This window comes from Panthera pardus, unplaced genomic scaffold (genome assembly GCF_024362965.1).
Source record: "Panthera pardus isolate Hobbes unplaced genomic scaffold, ASM2436296v1 HiC_scaffold_3, whole genome shotgun sequence".
NCBI classification, from domain to species: Eukaryota; Metazoa; Chordata; class Mammalia; order Carnivora; family Felidae; genus Panthera; species Panthera pardus.
Genome location: NW_026526876.1, coordinates 56,688,341 through 56,706,976, shown reverse-complemented (window position 1 = coordinate 56,706,976; position 18,636 = coordinate 56,688,341). Strand labels below are relative to the sequence as shown.

The window sequence follows — 18,636 nt, the reverse complement described above, 5'->3', positions numbered from 1 at the left end:
GAAGGAGGCTTGGGTATTTATCCACTAACTTCTCTCCATCATTGATTAAGGAATACTCTTGGGGTATTGACTCCCCAGCATCTCCAGCCCATCCTATGAGGGTAGAGTGCACTCTTTTGGTCTAGCCATGAATGTTCAGGGAGAGACATTCAGGAAGTCACCTTTTTGCTATATGGGAACTGTTTGCAAGCAGACCAAGGGGATGTGGGCGGGGCACCGACACCAGCTTCTACAGTTGGATATTAAATGATATTAGGAAGTAATGGTTAATTATTCTTAGGAGTAATAGTAGAATTGCAGTTGTTTAGGAGAATGTCCTAATTCTTAGGAGATACCTGCTGAAATATTTATGGGTTAAGTGTCGCGATGATTGCAATTAAATTTCAAATGATTCAGCAAAAACACACATACACACACACACACACACACACACACACACACAGTAAGTATAGCAAAAATTCACACGTGCTGAATCTAGAATCTATATAGGGTTAAATAGATATCCAGTTTCATTTTTTCTGTATATTTGGCATGTTCATGTTGGGGGAAAGTATTTAGCAGTTATTTATTGAGTATCCTCCATGTACTGAGTATTCTAAACATTGGAAGTGCCAGTGCCATCCAAGCCAATATGGTGTCTTTATCATGAATAAATAAAAGACTTGGCTTCTCAAGTCACTCAACTGCCATCTGTGGAAAACTGTGATGTCTACAAGATAAATGGTGCTCCCTGAATTTCACTACATTAAGTGGATACCCTGAGAGATACAAAGATGAGCAAAACAAAGTTCCTCAACTTGAAAGGTCTTATCTTCTAGAAGGGAAAGTTAATGATGGTTAGGAGCCAGGTAGAGTGCACTCAGTGCTGGGGCGGGGTTCCAGATTTTAAAAATGATATCGTGGTGCCCCTGCTGGAGAGTCAGAGAAGTGACAAGATTTGTCCACTGTCATTCCTGGAACATTCCTCTTTCCTAAAACTGACAGAATGGGGAAACTATTTTTGCCATAAATAATTAAGCCTAGTAGTTAACCATTAAGCCTAAGTAGTTTGGCTGGTTGCAGTATTAATAGAGTCTAGTACTTCACATCTTCTATAAGTAGCTCAGGCCCAGAGGGAGAGGAGAGAGGCAGCCTCGCATCTGGAAATTCCTGGGAGTAGAAACCAATTGGCTCCACATTAGGCCTGTGCACTTCTGGACAGAGAAGGGGGTCCAAGAACTAGCAGCCACAGCCTTTTTTTTTTTTTTTAATGTTTATTTATTTATTTTTGAGAGAGAGAGAGAGAGAGAGAGACTGCACAAATGGGGGAGGGGCAGAGAGAGAGAAAGAGAGAGAAAATCCAAAGCAGACTCCGGGCTCTAAGACGTCAGCCCAGACACGGGGCTTGAACCCAAGAACCATGAAATCATGGGGCCTCAGTCAAAGTTGGAGGCTTAACTGACTGAGCCACCCAGGTGACCCACACAGCCTTCTGATTTAGGTGAGCCTAAGAAACAGCATTTCTAAGAAACAGTCTCCAGGCACCTTTCCTTCAGCAGTTCTTTTTTTTTTTTTAAGTGTATTTGTTTTGAGAGATACAGAGACAGTGAGAGGGGGGAGGGGCAGAGAGAGAGGGAGACAGAAAATTCCAAGCAGGCTTCACAGTCAGCACGGGGAGGGGGGGGGGAGGGGGGGCAGGGGAACAGCGGGGAAGTGGGGGAGTCTCGAACTCACCAAACAGGTGAGATCATGACCTGAGCCGAAACCAAGAGTCAGCTGTTTAACTGACTGAGCCACTCAGGTGCCCCTCCTTCAGCAGTTCTGATGAGACTCAGGACTGTCATCTTTAACAGCCTCCCAGGTGACCAACACCATGTTCAGGATTCTCATTTTGAGAACCACAGACTACGGACCAAGTGTCGATGAGAGTGATGGCTGTGGAAGAGCTTCAGCCAAGGGGGAGGGGCCCAGCACAGACCCTACTGCATGGCAGGTACTCAAGAAACATTAACAGGAGGGAAGGGAAGAAGGAAAGGAGGGAGTTGGGGAGGGCTGGAGGGAGACTGACTCTGCAGGTGCACAGAACTCAGAGTACCTCTTGTTGTATGGGAACGAACAACAGGAGAGGGAAACAAGCAACCAGAATGTGGGAAGAGTCTGAGGGGCACAGTTTCTAAGCCACTTTAACCAGTGCCATTCCCAAAGGTCTTTAAGCCACAGTCTTCACAGCCGCTGTCCCCAAGCTTTATGGGACAGAGGCAGCAGCTCAGCAAATGGCTGGAGGGTTGCAGGCCAGACAGATCATCTAGCTGGGTCACTTGGAATTTACTGAGGGTTTTAAAGTGACAGAAAACCTAGAAATCTGGCCGTCACAGCTAAGCAACAATAGAGTGTTCTTTGAGCAATTCAGGGAGCCAGCGTGGTGACTATTCCATCCAGAATCCAACAGTGTCCGTTAAACTGCTTTAACTCAGGGGGCCTGGCTGGCTCAGTCAGAAGAACATGCGACTCTTGATCTCAGGGTTGTGAGTTCAAGCCCCATATTGGGTGTAGAGATTACTAAATGAACAAACAAAAACAACCAAAAAAAAAAAAAAACTTTAAAAATAAGCTGCTTAAACTCAGCCGCAGGACTTCAGCATTTCCAGCTTAAACAGTGATTAATGATACTCCAACTTCCCAATCTCCATTAGGATTCCTTCATCACCAAAAATTTTAGACCTTAAATCAAGACCCAACAGGCCACCTGTCTAGGCTTGCCCAGTTTAGCAAATAAAAATACAGGACACCCCGTGAAATTTGAATTCCAGGTAAACAATGAATACTTCTTAGTATGTCCTGTGCAACCGCTATCTGTTCATTCAGGACAAAGTCAATATTTGGGATATAGTTGTACTTTAAAAAAAAAAAATCTGTGTTTATTTGAAATTCAGATTTAACCAAGTATTGTCTTTTATCTAGAAATCCTACATTTGTCTACCCTTCCTTTTAAAAAATTTTCTTAATGTTTATTTATTTATTTATTTTTAATTTTTTTTTAATGTTTATTTATTTTTGAGACAGAGAGAGACAGAGCATGAACGGGGGAGGGGCAGAGAGAGAGGGAGATACAGAATCGGAAGCAGGCTCCAGGCTCTGAGCCATCAGCCCAGAGCCTGATGCGGGGCTCGAACTCACGAACCGTGAGATCGTGACCTGAGCTGAAGTCGGACGCTCAACCGACTGAGCCACCCAGGCGCCCCAATGTTTATTTATTTTTGAAAGAGAGAGAGAGACAGAACACAAGCGGGGGACGGGCAGGGAGAGAGGGAAGCACAGAAGCTGAAGCAGTCTCCAGGCTCTGAGCTGTCAGCACAGAGCCCGACTTGGGGCTCAAACTCACGAGCCACAAGATCATGACCTGAGCTGAAGTCAGATGATCAACTGACTCAGGCACCCAGGTGCCCCACACCCTTCCTTTTTCTAATAGATGAGGAAATGAAGTTCAGAGAGGTCAAGGGACTTGTCCAAAGTGAAGGGGTTAGAGTCCATTCAAGATTCCTGGGTTCCACAATGCATTCTTATCCAAATGCCTTATTTCAGAGTTTAACTTGGCTTCTGGAACCACTGTGGATGTGCCTTAGAGTATCAATGAAATTTCTGAATTTCAGGCAAAAATGGGTGTGTGGATGTGTGCCTGAGTGTGCAAGTGTACATCGTTATTTTTCTGAGGAGATGGCTTCTGATTTTTAATTAGCTTCCCAAAGGAGTCATGATTTTATTATTTTTGCTTATTTATTTTTTGAGGGGGGGGGGCAAGCCAGGGAGGGACAGAGAGAGAAGGAGAGAGACGTCTCAAGCAGGCTCCATGCCATTAGTACAGAGCCCAATGCAGGGCTCGAACTCATGAGATCATGAGATCATGCCCTGAGCCGAAACGAAGAGCTGGAGGCTTAACCAACTGAGGCTCCAAGGCACCCCAAAGAAGTCATGATTTTAAAAAGGGATTAAAATCCACTCTTTCACAATATTATGCTCTGCCTTCAAAATGAAGAACATCTATTACTTTGGGTTGGAGTCACATTTCTGCTTCCCTATAACCCTTCACTCCCTGGCATGATGCTGGGCCCCGTCTCACTAGGAGCTGGGTAGATTTTGTCAGCAAGCATATAAAAACACATCTACCACATCCTCTACACACCATTTAGCAGAGGTCATCCTACCCCTCATTAACCTACCTATATCAAAACCCAAAAATTCCTCTGACCTATTCTGTATTTTCCTTCTTCTACCTCTTGGGATGGACAACCCAGAGTTGACAGACCAGAACACCTTTGAGAGACTAGGGAGAAGGTTGTGATGATGTGACCTTTGAGACTGACCACTAGAGGTCCCTTCTCATCTGCAGTGATTCTGAAGTTAGCCAGCTAAAGGATTAGAGAAGATACTTCCTTGGACCAATGGGGAAGGTCTCTGCCTGTTACAGGCATTCTGTTGTATTCTGTGCCAAGCGCTGGGGGAGTAGCCATGTGATACAGTAGGAGTGATACAGAATAAAATGGCTTCCTCAGAAGTTGGATAATGTCTTCCAGTATCAGGCTCGAAGGCAGAGTTTTGAAGCAGAACAGCATTTGGGGCTTCCTCCTCCTCTAAAAGGAAAAAAAACACAGGACATTCCACCACTCCCCATCACTAGGCAAACATCCAGTTTTCTCTGGAGCATAGTCTGGCTACAGAGGCATATCTACTGGAAGCTAATGAAGCTTCCTCTGGAGACCCTCATTGGCCCAGACCCATTCTAAAGGCCCTGACCCTAGTAGCTTTATATTTATAATGGTGTATTCTTTTCTTTAAAGAAGCCTCCCCCCACCCCAAGTATATAAATGTCAGGCCTAGACATAGCTCCTCTGGCTCCAGGATACAGGATTTCAGAGAGGAAAGGAGTGGGGGGAGTTTCAAAGGGAAACCGCCCTGAAGACTAATGAGGGAGAGTTTCCTGTGGGATGAGGAAGAGAGTCATACATGTGCCAAACAACCAGGCAAGCACTTAATTTCCAAAGAGCTGTAATGGTGGGGGCACAAGAAGTGAGGGAGCTCCCTCTTGCCTGCTTGGAGCTTTCCTTGGCCAGCAGGAGTTTGCCAAATCTTGAAAGGCAGGGTGGTTCACTGTCCGGCCTGTAGCATCCTGTTGGCTGCTTTCTGAATAAACAAATGGTCTTGCCAACCATTGTGTAGATTTAGTCGGGGTGTGTGTGTATGTGTGTGTGTGTGGGTGGGTGTGGAATACTCCAGTCCCAGAATTCCTATGAACTGTGATGAGACATGAACTTTACAAAAGAGTGAATAATCAATCAGGGTTGAACGAACAGTGCTGTTTGGGAGGTATAGATGGATTCTGGAATAAAAACTAAATCCATATCCACAACTTTAGAAGCAAATGAGTGTAAGGAGCTGGGAATTTTTTTCTGTTTTGAAAGAGAATAGTGCTGGAAACCTGTAGCCAGCAGTGTGTTGGAACTAACTGGTACTGGCTGCAAGAGCTGATTCTGCACATTTCTTTCAATTCTGCATTCAGTTACTGCAAGTTAGTAGTGTGAAATCAGCCACATTGGGAGTATTTACACCATTGAAATTGGCAACTGCCAGGACTGGCTCTTAGACCTTTACCAGCACATCACTGCCTGTGCTTCACCCCTAAAGCCTCCCCTCCCTGCAACCACCCCCCACAACACACCACACTGACAAATCACAGAACCTGCAAGCATGCCCCCCGTGTATCTGTGTATGGGTAAACACACAAAGGATCACATTTATCCACTTTCTCGTTCATAACCAGTTTGGATGTCCACAATACTCCTTGCTCTGTCATGATATTTTTCAGTGTTTTTCTACTAATTGAATCTTGATCCCAGGCAGTGATATCTCTCCCTCCCTCCCTTTCTCTCTCTCTCTCTCTCTCTCTCTCTCTCTCTCTCTCTCTCTCTCTGTCTCTCTCTCTCTTGAATTCACAATTGTTCTGTCTCTTACATCATGAGATCTTCAGCACCTCAGGGACTAAGTAGCCAATTGTGAGAGATTCTGAGGCACTAAAACAGGACAGCAAATTACTTTAACTGCCCATAAGTAAGCAGTAAAGACCATACCAACAATATTGTCCAATATTGCACAATATTGTCCAAATGGAAATTGTGTTAATATTTGGCCAGTGTTTTTTCCAGATGCACGGTTTTCACCAGCGTGCATCCTGTTCCTCCAGCACTTGAAGAAATTTTAGATGAGCATCTTTGTGTCAGATGAACAGAATCAGTCAGAGAAAAGTCATGTGGCTTGCTCAGGCCAGACCCAGGAACATATGTCACTTCTCAGCCTGTAAGTCTGGAGCTGCAAAATATTACATGGGAGACATGGGGAGGGGACTGACATTTTCATGCCTACTTTATGCAGATACTCCTGTAACAAACAGTTGGAGGAAGCCGTTATTATCCCTAATTTCCAGACAAAAGAATGGAGGCCCAGGGAATTTAAGCAATCCTTTCAAGGATATGTAGCTAATAGATAATAGAATATTTGTTGGTAACTTAACAGATTTAATATATGCATAGTATAACAGAGCTTGCAGGAAAAACAACCCCTGTCCTATTTCTCTCCACCCACCCCCTCCACCCGCCCCCAAGGCAACTCTTTTTAGACTTTTACTATTTCTTCTGGTAGGCACCCAATGGGCTTATTAGTAGAATAATGAGTGTAGTGACTTTGTTTAGTTTGTTTTATGTCTGTATCCTCATTGCCTTAGCACAGTGTAAATATTTGTTGAAAAAAATACCACCATTTCTTGATTTATCAGTTGGCTTTCTGCTATGTAAGATAAGGATCTAGTGTACTAACATTTCCCTTTCACCTCCCCAACTGCTTCCCATTAAGGCTTTATTGATATTTTTAGTTCCTCAGCTGGCCACCTTTGTAACTCTTAAGTAATGCACATACTCCTTTATTTCTCTTCCACAACTACAGATAATATCTTTGAACTCCATTGTGAGAGTCTTGGTTTCACTGCAGGTCTGCCTGACTTGAGAATCCATACCGTTTCCACTAAGGCTCTCACACAGACCACTTCTGGGTCAGGGAGTGTCCCTCTGCCTAATTTTTGGAACTATATTTAAAAATAGTAGGCACTGGGTAATGGATTTTGAACTAGAGGCATTCTTGGACCAGCCTATACCAACAGAGAACAGTCTCAAGATATTGGAGTGAGTTTATCAAACTAAAGTTAAGTGTAGTGCAGAAGCATTAAAAAATGTGCACAGTCCAGAATTCTGATAGCAGGTTATAATTACTGAAATTCTCCTAATGCCTAAGGTGATTTCCTGCCCTCTCTACAAGGCAGGACTTGCATTCTACATTAGGAGTGCTATGGGCTTAAGAAACTGGTAGGTAGGGGCGGCTGGGTGGCTCAGTCAGTTAAATGCCTGACTTCAGCTCAAGTCATGATCTCACGGTTCTTGGGTTTGAGCCTTGCATCCAGCTCTGGCTAACAGCTCAGAGCCTGGAGCCTGCTTTGGTTTCTGTGTCTCCCTCTCTCTCTGCCCCTCCCCCACTTGTGCTCTGTCTCTCTCTCTCTCTGTCTCAAAAATAAATAAAAACATAAAAAAAAAAAAGAAGAAGAAGAAACTGGTAGGTACTCTGGGTTCTCTATCAGCACAAAATACCTCAGAAATGCCTCCTAGGTATGCTTAGAGCCAAGTTATTTCCTTGGCATGCAGTAAAAAGGAGAGTGGGAGCTGAGCATAGCCCTGGCATAAGCCTGGTGTGGGTTTCATTAGAGAAAGTAATTGACACCGTGGAGCAGAGGCCATGAAAGGAAAACAGACATGGTCTTTGTTTCCCAAGGCCCTCTGGCTGGCATTGCATACACAACACAAACACTGTCCACGTTGGTGCTTGATACGGGCTTTTTGTTTTTGTCCAGTCCCCACCGTCTTCCAGAAGACAGCTTCACTTGTCTTTTATCTGTACTTCCTCATCCCTGGCAACTCCCACTCCTTATTCTTAAAGGTACTTGCTGGCTCTGCATATCTGAGTTAGACAAGGACTTGACCTACACATCTTGAACCTGTCAGGCCTTTGGACTTAGGCAACACCCAGGACAGATGGCAGGAGGGCTCAGTTTGGAGCCCCACAGGCACCTGTTGGTCCTTTTATCTAACGAGAACCCCAAGGACTAGCCCCATCCCTACAGTTCAGCAGGAGCATCCAGCTTTCTGCAGATTGCAGAATTGCCAGTGGAAACCTAACAATGTTTGCTTTAATTCTTTGCCTTATATTTAGAGACAATGCCTGCCTACTAGAAGAATATTGTAGGAAATAGTGGGGGAGCTAAGGTCATGGCAAGATTGTCTGTTCTTGAATAAAGCCACATCATTAGTTAGGATTAGAATCAGTTAGAAGTAACAGAAAAATCTGGAAATAACTTAAATATACAAATCTATTTCTCTCTCATATTTAAGAAGTCCAGAGATAGTCATCTCAGGATTGGTAAGATATGCCATAGTGTCCTTCTTGCATATTGCTTTATCCTGCATGGTTATGGTTCCCAAGGTTATCTCAACATGGCTGCTAGACTTCCAGTCATCGTATCCCTACTATAGCCAACACAAAGGAAGAAGGGCAAAGCAGGGCATACTACTTTCTTATAAGGCTGTTTCCTAGAAACTGCTCATATTGCTCATACCAACTACTGCTTATATCTCATTGGCCAGAACATGGTTACGCATGAAGACTGCATCTAACTGCAAGAAGACTGATCCTTGTTGTTTTTATTCCAGGCAGCCATGTGCCCAGGTAATAATCAGAGATTTTATTACTAAGTCCAAGGAAAATGGAAATTGAAGGACAACCAGCTGTCTCTACTCCCTGATGAAGCAGATCAATAAGAGACTCATTGCCTCAATTCAGGCCACTCTTATTTGAGAGCCAACTTCCAAGCCATAAAGATAGAGCATCCTCTCAGGTTGAACCCACTGACCTCTCAGGTCAGGTCAGACCGACTCCATTTGAAAGATAGGGATAATTAGTTTCTCAATGTATCCTGGCTAAGAGGGCCTACTATCTAAAGATAACCTTTGTCCCTGCCATGGCGAAGAAGAATAGACTTAGACCTGTTCTACCAAATAGCCATGCCAATGAAGGAGGCAGCGGGAAACCCACCAGCTCTATAATAGATGTGTACCCAAGGGCATTGGACCTTGCATCTACCTTCAGTGATTAACATGGTTGGTCAAGGTATGCCTCTGGATCACAGAGCACTGAGAATTCAGGCCATGACAGATGGAGGAGTAGAGAGCTTTACTGAACAAAACCTTGTGAATCATGGGGCACTGTTGGTCCAGGTAAAGTCACACATATAGAAGTATATGGATAGTGTGACAGGAAATCTTAGAGAAGGCCTCAATGATCCCTCCCTCTTGGTATCCATACCTGTGTGTAATCACTTCTCCTTGCGTGTGGGCAGGACTCACTGCCTCATTTCCAACAAATAGAATATTCAAAAGCTATAGGATGTCACTGCTGAGATTAGGTTACAAAAAGACAGTGGCTTCTGTCTTGCTCTCCCTCTGTTGCCATCTTGCCCACTTACTCAGGAAATCCAGCTGCCATGGGGAGACGCATATGGCAATAAACTGCTGTCTCCAGCCAACAGCCAGAGATGATGGAGGTCTGCCAACAGCCACCTGAGTGAACTTGGAAATGGATCCTTCTCCAGTCAAGCCTTGAGATGACTGCAGCCCCCACCAATAGCTTGACCACAATTTTGTGAAGAATCCTGAACCAGAGTTACCCAGCTAAGCTGCTCCCAGATTCTTGCCCCACAGAAACTGTGAGATCATAAATGTTTATTGCTATCAACTGCTAAGTCTTGGGGTGATTTTCTACACAGCAATAAATAACCAATATAGGTTGTTTACATCTTCTTAAGAAATTCTGTCTTAAGCAATTCTGCTAGTTTAATCCCATGCTCAACTTTTAAAACTTGTTGCTATATCAGTCTTGAAGGGCCAAGTTCAGGCCATGCAAGAATGTGAACACAGAGCTGACATTAGAGAAGTACCTCTACAGGCAGGATGAGTGTCACAAAGAAATACTATAAATCACTTTCTTTATCTTAAAAAAATGTGTGGGAACGCCTTTCCTCAACAGATGACATGCCTCCACTTATAAAAGCAGAATCTTGTTCCTTCTCAAACATGCTGAAAAGACATTTCCTCATTGGTTGTATTGCATATTTGCAATCTCCTCTCCTTCTTTCGTCCCTGATTCAAGGTCGGGCATCTGTTGTTTGCTTTGTTCTCTGTGAGTGAAGCAGTGCGTGGATTGGCATTCAGGTGCAACCTTTTATTCCTAGAATAACGCTCTTCTTTGCTAAGCATATGGCCAGGTTTCCATCAGTACTGACCCCAACATGTATTTTCTCATGTAATAATTATTACAGATGAAAACTCTCTTCTCCCACAGCATGGATCTGCAGTGATGAATAGAATAAAGTGTCATGGAGCATCTTCCCATTACTATATGTAGCACATGTATGCCAAAGGCTGTTTTGTACATAGAACATCAGCTGTTTCCTTCCTATGTCTAGGGAAGTATCTTCCAGGATGCACACATAATAGTAATTGCCCTTTTACATGGTACGCTGTTGAATTTTTGCAACGGCCTAGAGCATCACTAGATAAAGGACTTCTGTTTGCTTTCTCTTCAAGCATAAAATGTGTCATTAGCTCCGTAATTGGATTTATACCTTTTTGGCAATAGAATGATTTATAGCCTTGTTTTGCTGCAGAAATGTAGATTTCAATCATGTTGCTATAGTTATGATATTTTCTGTCTGCCTTTAGAAACAAAATTCATCAATTTGGAAAGCATTATTTTGCTCTTATTCTAGAAAAAATATTATTTCTTTACTGAGGGGTCACCGTATTTTGTTCAAAAAAGCCAGTAAAAAGTCACGGGTGGCTTTATGCTTATATATGAACAAGTTCATAATAATACATTGAGGAATAGAGATGAATAAATTGCTAGCCCAGTAATATCCAATTTTCAGGTACTCACTATCCCTCTTAGAATTTGGCTGCTATTTTTTTGCACACTTGTGCAAAATAATCACATTTTCAGGTGTTTATCCTATAACATACAGAATCATACTTTATATTTTCACTAGAGTCCTGTTCACTATTTATAATGCTATTTTTACTTGTGGTAGTCACATTACTATATTTGTGGTTTTTAAAAAAACTTTAATAACAGGGGCACCTGGGTGGCTCAGTGGTTAAGCGTCCGACTTTGGCTCAGGTCGTGATCTCATGGTTTGTGGGTTTGAGCCCCGTGTCGGGCTCTGTGCTGACAGCTCAGAGCCTGGAGCCTGCTTTGGGTTCTGTGTCTCCCTCTCTCTCTGCCCCTCCCCCATTCACACTCTGTCTCTCTCTCCTTCAAAAATAAATAAACATTAAAAAAAATAAAAAAAAACAATTAAAAAACCCAAACTTTAGTAACAGGTTAAGATATAATTCACATAAAATTTGCCCTTTGAAAGTGTGTAACTCAGTGGTTTTCAGAATATTCATGGAGTTGTGCGACCATCACTATTATCAAATTTTAGGACATTTTTGTCACCCCAAAAGGAAACCCTCTACCCATTATTAATCACTCCCTATTTCCCCTTTCCCTCCAGCCCCTGAAAACCATTGATCTACTTTCTGTCTCTATGGATTTGCTTATTCTGGACATTTGCAATAAACGTAATCACACAATATGTGGTCTTTTGTGTGACTTCTTTCACTTGGCATGATGTTTTCAAGATGCATCCATGCTGTAACATGTATCATTTTTCTCCATCCCCTTCTATGGCCAAATATTATTCCATTATATGGATATGACACATTTTGCTTATCCCTTCATCAGTTTGTGGACAATTAGATTGTTTCTACTTTTTTTAGCTATCACGAATAATACTGCTATGGACATTCATGTAAAAGTTTTTGTGTGGACATGTGTTTTTATTTCTCTTCGGTATATACCTATGAGACAAATTGCTGGGTCTTATAGTAATTTTATGTTTAACGATCTGAAAAGCTTCTAAAGTCGCTGTGCCATTTTACGATCAGCAGTGTACAAGGATTGTAATTTTTCTGTGTATTCATCATCATTTGTTATTGTCTGTCATTTCTATTTTAGCCATCCTAGTGGGCATAAAGTGGCATCTCATTGTGGATATTTGGTTAACAGCTTTATTGAGATATAATCTACCTCCATACAATTCACCCATTTATTATTTTTTTAATGTTTATTTATTTTGAGAGAGAGAGAGAGAGGCAGAGGGTGGGGCAGGGAAAGAGGGAGAGAGAGAATCCCAAGCAGGCTCCGCACTGTCAGCACAGAGCCTGATACGGGACTGGACCTCATGAACCGTGAGATCATGACTTGAGCTGAAATCAAGAGTTGGATGCTTACCTGACTGAGCCATCCAGGTGCCCCCAAAATCAAATCTATTTTTAAAAGTTTACAATAAAGTGATTTTGATACATTCGCAATTGTGCAAACATCACCCAATCAGTTTTAGAACACTTTCATCATCCTCAAAAGAAACTCCGTTCCCTTTAGCAATCTCATCGTGGTCTTTATTTGCATTTCCCTACTGAACAATGTTGGACATCTTTTCATGTGCTTTTGGTACATTGTCTTTGGAAAAATATCTGCTTAAATCTTGCCCATTTTCAACTGAGTTGTTTTTCTTTTTATTGTTGAGTTCTAAGATTCTTTATATGTTCTAAATACAAATTCCTTATCAGATACATGATTTGCACATAGTTTCTCCCATTCTGTGGGCTGTCCTTCTATTTCCCTGGTAGTGTCCTTTGAAGCACAAAAGTTTTAAATTTTTTTAAAAAGATTTTATTTTTAAGTAATCTCTACACCCAATGTAGGGCTCGAACTTAAGAGATCAAGAGTCACATGCTCCAACAACTGAGGCTGCTAGGCCCCCCCAAAAGTTTTAATTTTGAAGAAGTGTAATTTACCTCCTTTTTTCTCTGTCATGTCAAGTATAAGCTTCTGGTGTCATATGTAAGACCACATTGCCCAATCCAAAATTACAAAGATGTACTGCTATGTTTTCTTCCAAGAATTTTACAGTTTTAGCTCCTATATTTAGGTTTATGATCCATTTTGAGTTAACTTTTTACATACAGTGTGAGATAGGAATTTAAATTCATTCATTTGTATATGGACATCTTGTTGTGTGGGCAGCATTTGTTGAAAAAACTATTTTTTCTTCCCCGAATGGTGTTGGCACCCTTGCCAGAAACCAACTGACCAAAAACGGGAAGATTTATTTCTGGCCATTCAATTCCATTCCATTGATTTATATATGTCCATTCTTATGCAATTACCACACTGTTTTGATGATGATAGCTTTTTACTAGGTTTTGAAATTAGGAAGTATGAGTCCTCCAACTTTGTTCTTCTTTTTCAAGATTATTTTTTTGGCTATTCCAAGTCCCTTGAATTTCCATGAAACATTAAGATCAACTTATCAATTTCTGCAGGAGAGAACACTGGTATTTTGATAGGAATTTCACTGAATCTGTGTAGCAATTTGGAGTATTGTCATCTTAACAATTTTAACTCATGAGCATGTGAAAAATTCCAGTTTTTTAGATATTCTTTCATTTCTTTCAAAGATGTCTTGTAGTTTTTGGAGTACAAGACTTACACTTCCTTTGTTAAATTGATTCCTAAGAGTTTTAATTTTTTTGATGCCATTGTAAATGGAGTTGTTTTCCTAATTTCACTTTCAGATTGTTCATTGCTACTTTATAGAAATACAGTTAATTGTTTTTTATTTTATTTATTTTGAGTGTGCACGCAGGCAGGAGAGAGGGGCAGAGGGGGAGAGAGAGAATCTTGAGTAGGCTCTATGTTCAACCCAGGGATCATGACCTGAGCTGGAATCAAGAGTTGGACACTTAATGGACTGAGCCATCCAGGGGTGCCAAAAGACAGGTGATTTCTGCATGCTGATCATGTGTCCTCCAACCTTGCTGAACTTGTTTATTAGTTCTAATAGTTATTAGTGGAGTCCTTGGGATTTTCTGTATAAAAGATCAGATTCCATCACCTGAAAATATAGTTTTACTTTTTCCTTTCCTATGTGAATGCCTTTCATTTATTTTTTCCTGTCTGATTGTCCCAAATGGAACATCTGTACAATGTTGAACAGAAGTAGTAAAAGCAGACCTCCTTGGTTTATTCCTGTTTTTAAGGAAAGTTTTCAGTCTCTTACCATTATGTGTGGACTGTATTAATATTTTAATGAACTACTTTTGAGCCACTAGTTCTTTTTTTAAAACTTTTGGAAATAAGGTGCAATGTGATAGTGGCAATGAAAATGAAAATTTAATCATTGTTCAGTCAGTGTTCTTGGTTGCAAGCAACAGAAATTAACTCTAAGTGATTAAGCACAAAAGAAAATTTACTAAGGCGATATTGCTGGGAATGATGGAGAAGCAGGCTCTGAAAATAGTCAAAACAAGGGGTGTCCCAGCAGTAACCAGAACCACAGCCTAAATATTACCATAAATCAGTCCAGGAAGATATTATGACTATGACTGCTGAGCCATCGAATGACAGAGATTGGACAATGTTCCCCAGAGGCCCTGGACATTGCCCCACTGCTAAAAGTGTAGCCCCTGCAAATGGATGTTTCTGCCACCACTACCGTCAGGCACCAGGCACCACAACCGGTTCCCGATTCTTTGTGTCACTTGCTCTCAATCCAAAGTTGGAGAAAGGAGGGTACAAGTTCACTTCTCCTCTTGTCTCTCTTACCTGTAGATGTTTCCCAGTGGTGAGTGGGTATAGAGCTCCCCTGTTCACAGCTCACCTTTGGAATAAGACTGGGGAAGTTCAAGGTGCAGCAATCTGGTTGGAAGGAGGTCTTGTGTTGAAACTGCATTTACAGCGTTAACAATTGGTTTTCCTTAGATGTATATTTACTTGGGGTGGCTTTGGGCATATAACGGAGATTATGGAGAGGCTGGTGGTGGCAAACTCCTCCACAATAAGTCACTCTTTGGCATATGTAATTCAGACATAGCCAGGTTTAAATCCTGGCTGAGCCACTTAATTTAGTTATGCAGCTTAGGAAAATTACTTGAGTTTTTCGAGTCTCATTTTCTTTGTCTAGGAAATGAAGGCATAATAGTATCTCTTTTACAGGGTCATTGTGGGAGTTAGATGGACAAGGAACATAAAGTGGTTAAGACAGTGTCTTAATAACTGGTTGCTATTGTTCATATTCCTGTGTCAGTCCATTTCTTGGCTACCAGGCTCTTTTCCTTGGAGTCAGCAACAGCCCGTTTTTCACTCTAGCTTTTGAAACATCTCTGGCTTCTAGTCTTTTGTATTTCAGCTCCCAGCCAGTGCCAATGTTGTTGAACTAGAGTATCTGATCTACTCAGAAGCAGCATGGCCTCCTATTGAATTTGGTATTGGACTTCTAGTCTTGGCCATGCTATGGGTTGAAAGCTGTCTGGCTTAGAAATGTCTCTCTGCCCCTTCCACAGTTAGCCATGACACATGGCACATGGCCATGGCATGAAAGAGGGCAGAAGAATCAGGTGTCACATGCATAGCCTCTGGAGTTCAACTGCCTAGACTCAAACCCACTCACCTCCATCACTAGGTAAGTATTAACTCTGGAGAAGTTATGTAATCCCTAAGTTTCATATTCTGTAAAACAGGGATAGTAATGTTATTTCATAGAGTTGTGATGACTAAATAAATATGTTTATCAGAACAATACTAGGCCAGGAATAAACTCTGTAGCACTTGCTTTTATTTTATTTTATTAAATTTTTTAAGTCTGGGATTCAAACCTAAGCACAAAGGAATGAGGACACAAGGCAGGAAAATTGTACCTGGTAACTAAGATGCTGAAGTCAGACTGTGCCCAGCAGAAAAACTGGCTCAGGACAAACAGTGAGTTGGTGATGTTGGTTTCTTGGCAGGAAAGTGAAGGATCAGAGGGTGGTATGTGTGCTCATCCCTGGGGATGCCCTGGAGTACAGAAAAAAATATATAACTTCTATTTATATTTCTTTAAAAAAATGAAGCCTTCCTGATATCTAATATGTGGATTGATAGTGGCAGGCACACTTGTCTGTATGTGAGTTAAGTGTCTTAAATGGTTTAAGTGAAGTCTCCTGAGACGAATTTGTGTGCTGTAGGGTATCATTGTTAGGGCCATTTTTATAAAAACAAAACCCAAACACCCCCAAGACTTTTAAGTAGTAGAATCTTGTGTATGTGGGGGGGTGTTTTTGTTTTGTTTTGTTTGATTTTTGTTTATTTGTTTTTGTTTTTAGTAAGTTCTATGCCCAAGGCAGGGCTCAAACTCATGACTCGGAGATCAAGAGTTGCATGCTCTACATACTGTGGCCCTAAGTAGTAGAATCTTTATAATATTGTGTAATGAAATAGGGAGAGACCATAAAAATCAATTGTATCAGACAGGTTCATAGGTCATTCTGGGAGTAGAGACCTTAAAAGAATTGCCAACTTAGAGATGAATTACACATTTTTCTCTCTTACAAAAAGACTAGGATTCCAAAATTTCTGACCTTTTCTCTTATGCCAAGTGACCTTCAATACTGTGCTACACAGTAGATATTAAAATTATAAATACATTTAAACAGTATCTTTAAAAAAAAAAAGGTGTTTAATAGTGAAGGTGAAAATAAATGCTTTTGCAAAGAAACTCTTTTTACTGAGACCATTTTGAAAATGGATGCTTGGAAATCCGTTGTTATTTTATTCCTGAAATTGACAAAGCTGTAACATTACCTAAGAAACATTTGTATCTTCGTGCTTAAAAAAAATTGGAAACACAGCCCTCGAATCTATTAATATTCCAGACATAGGTTTACAATACCTTTTAATTGGCTTGCAAGAATAACTCTTTGACATCAGTAAATGTATTGGCTGAATTTCAATAAAACTTCACATAATTGGTGGATGGAAATGAATATTAGGATTTAGTAATGTAGTTTTAGTGCATTTTAATACTATATTACTTTGTATCATTTTCAGCTATGACAATTAATAAAACCTATTTCCAAAATAAACTGAACTTAGAAATATATTTGTGAATCTCTGAGTCACAAATTATTAAACCAACATTAAAACAAAAACAGTGAAATCTGGGCGCCTGGGTGGCTCAGTCGGTTAATCATCTGACTCTTGGGTTCGGCTCAGGTCATGGTCTCACTGTTTGTGAGTTTGAGCCCCACATTAGGCTCTATACCAATAGTGTGGAGCCTGCTTGGGATTCTCTCTCTCTCTCTGCCCCTCCTGCACTCTCTCACAAAAATAAATAAATAAAGTTTTAAAAAACAGTGAAATTTATTCAGGTATATAGAGAACAAAAATGTTTTTGAACTCTGAAAAATCAAATACAAATTTAGGTAAAAATATTCATTTCCTCTCTATTCCCTTTTAATTTACATTCTTTTTTTTTTAAGCTTATTTATTTTGAGAGAGAGATAGAGAGAGAGTGTGTGTGTGTGTGTGTGTGTGTACGAGTTGGGGGGGGAAGGGCAGAGAGAAAGGGAGAGAGAATCCCAAGCAGGCTCTGCACTGACAATATAGACTTGGGATGCAGACTTGGGGCTCGATCCATGAGATCATGACCTGAGCTGAGATCAAGTCGAACACTTAACTGACTGAGCCACCTAAGCGGCCCTTTAATTTATATTCTTATGCCCATTTTGCAGTGTTCATATATGTTTAGTCATATGTATACATTGCTTAGAAATAAAGAAATATACTAGAAATTCATGCTCAAGCATTTTTATTGGGACAGTGTGCTTTCAAAAGAATTTGAAAACCACTGCTTAGAAAGAGAAGTCTGAACCTACGTAAGAGATAAAGGAAGAGAGAGGCAATAAGATGGTAGGCCAGGAGACCTGTCAGGCACCTCTGGTGTGCAACATTCCATGTCAGCGGTAATAAAAAAGGTTGAATAAGAGTGGTGACATTTTGAATGGAAAGGGACAGATTCAAGAAAACGAAGTGATGAGAAGACAGAGCAATAAGCTTTGGTGACTGATGGCATGTAGAAAGCAAAGAGAGGAAGGTGTCAATGATTGAACTGAGGAAGAAAAAGTTATTGGAGCATAAAACAATGAATTTAATTTTAAACATGTTGAACTTGAGTGCCTTTTGGGACCTTAAGAGAGAGGATCAAAGGAGCAGTTGAAAAAAAGTGAGTGGGTGACAGCAACTAAAAATGTCTTTCCAGTCCATATGTTTTACAGTTCCAACATATTTCTGTAAAGATAATATGTATTCATGGGAACCAACAGATTTGACTTCTTAAAATATGAGTACCCTTTAGAGGCACATGCATCTCTCTTCCTCCTTCAGGACTTTCTACGGTAGCAGAAAGGGAGTGAATCCAGAATCCAGATTAATGTGGAGACACCGCTCTGGGAAACTCAGCTTCCAAACCCACTCTACCACTTACTAGTAAGGCAACTCTGAAGACTTATTTAACCCTTCTAAGATAGTCCCCCCATTATTAAATGGGGGATTATTAAATGATGGCTTAATAATAATAATTTTACATAG

General features: G+C 41.0%; 1 long non-coding RNA gene across 1 annotated transcript in view; it reads left to right on the top strand.

Moving 5' to 3' along the window:
* LOC109255090 (uncharacterized) overlaps nucleotides 1-18,636 on the top strand; it is a 34,936-nt gene extending 16,300 nt beyond the window's left edge. The window contains exons 2-3 of the long non-coding RNA XR_002075087.2: nucleotides 15,573-15,691; nucleotides 18,433-18,636. This is a non-coding gene — a long non-coding RNA (uncharacterized LOC109255090). The remainder of the gene's footprint in view (nucleotides 1-15,572; nucleotides 15,692-18,432) is intronic.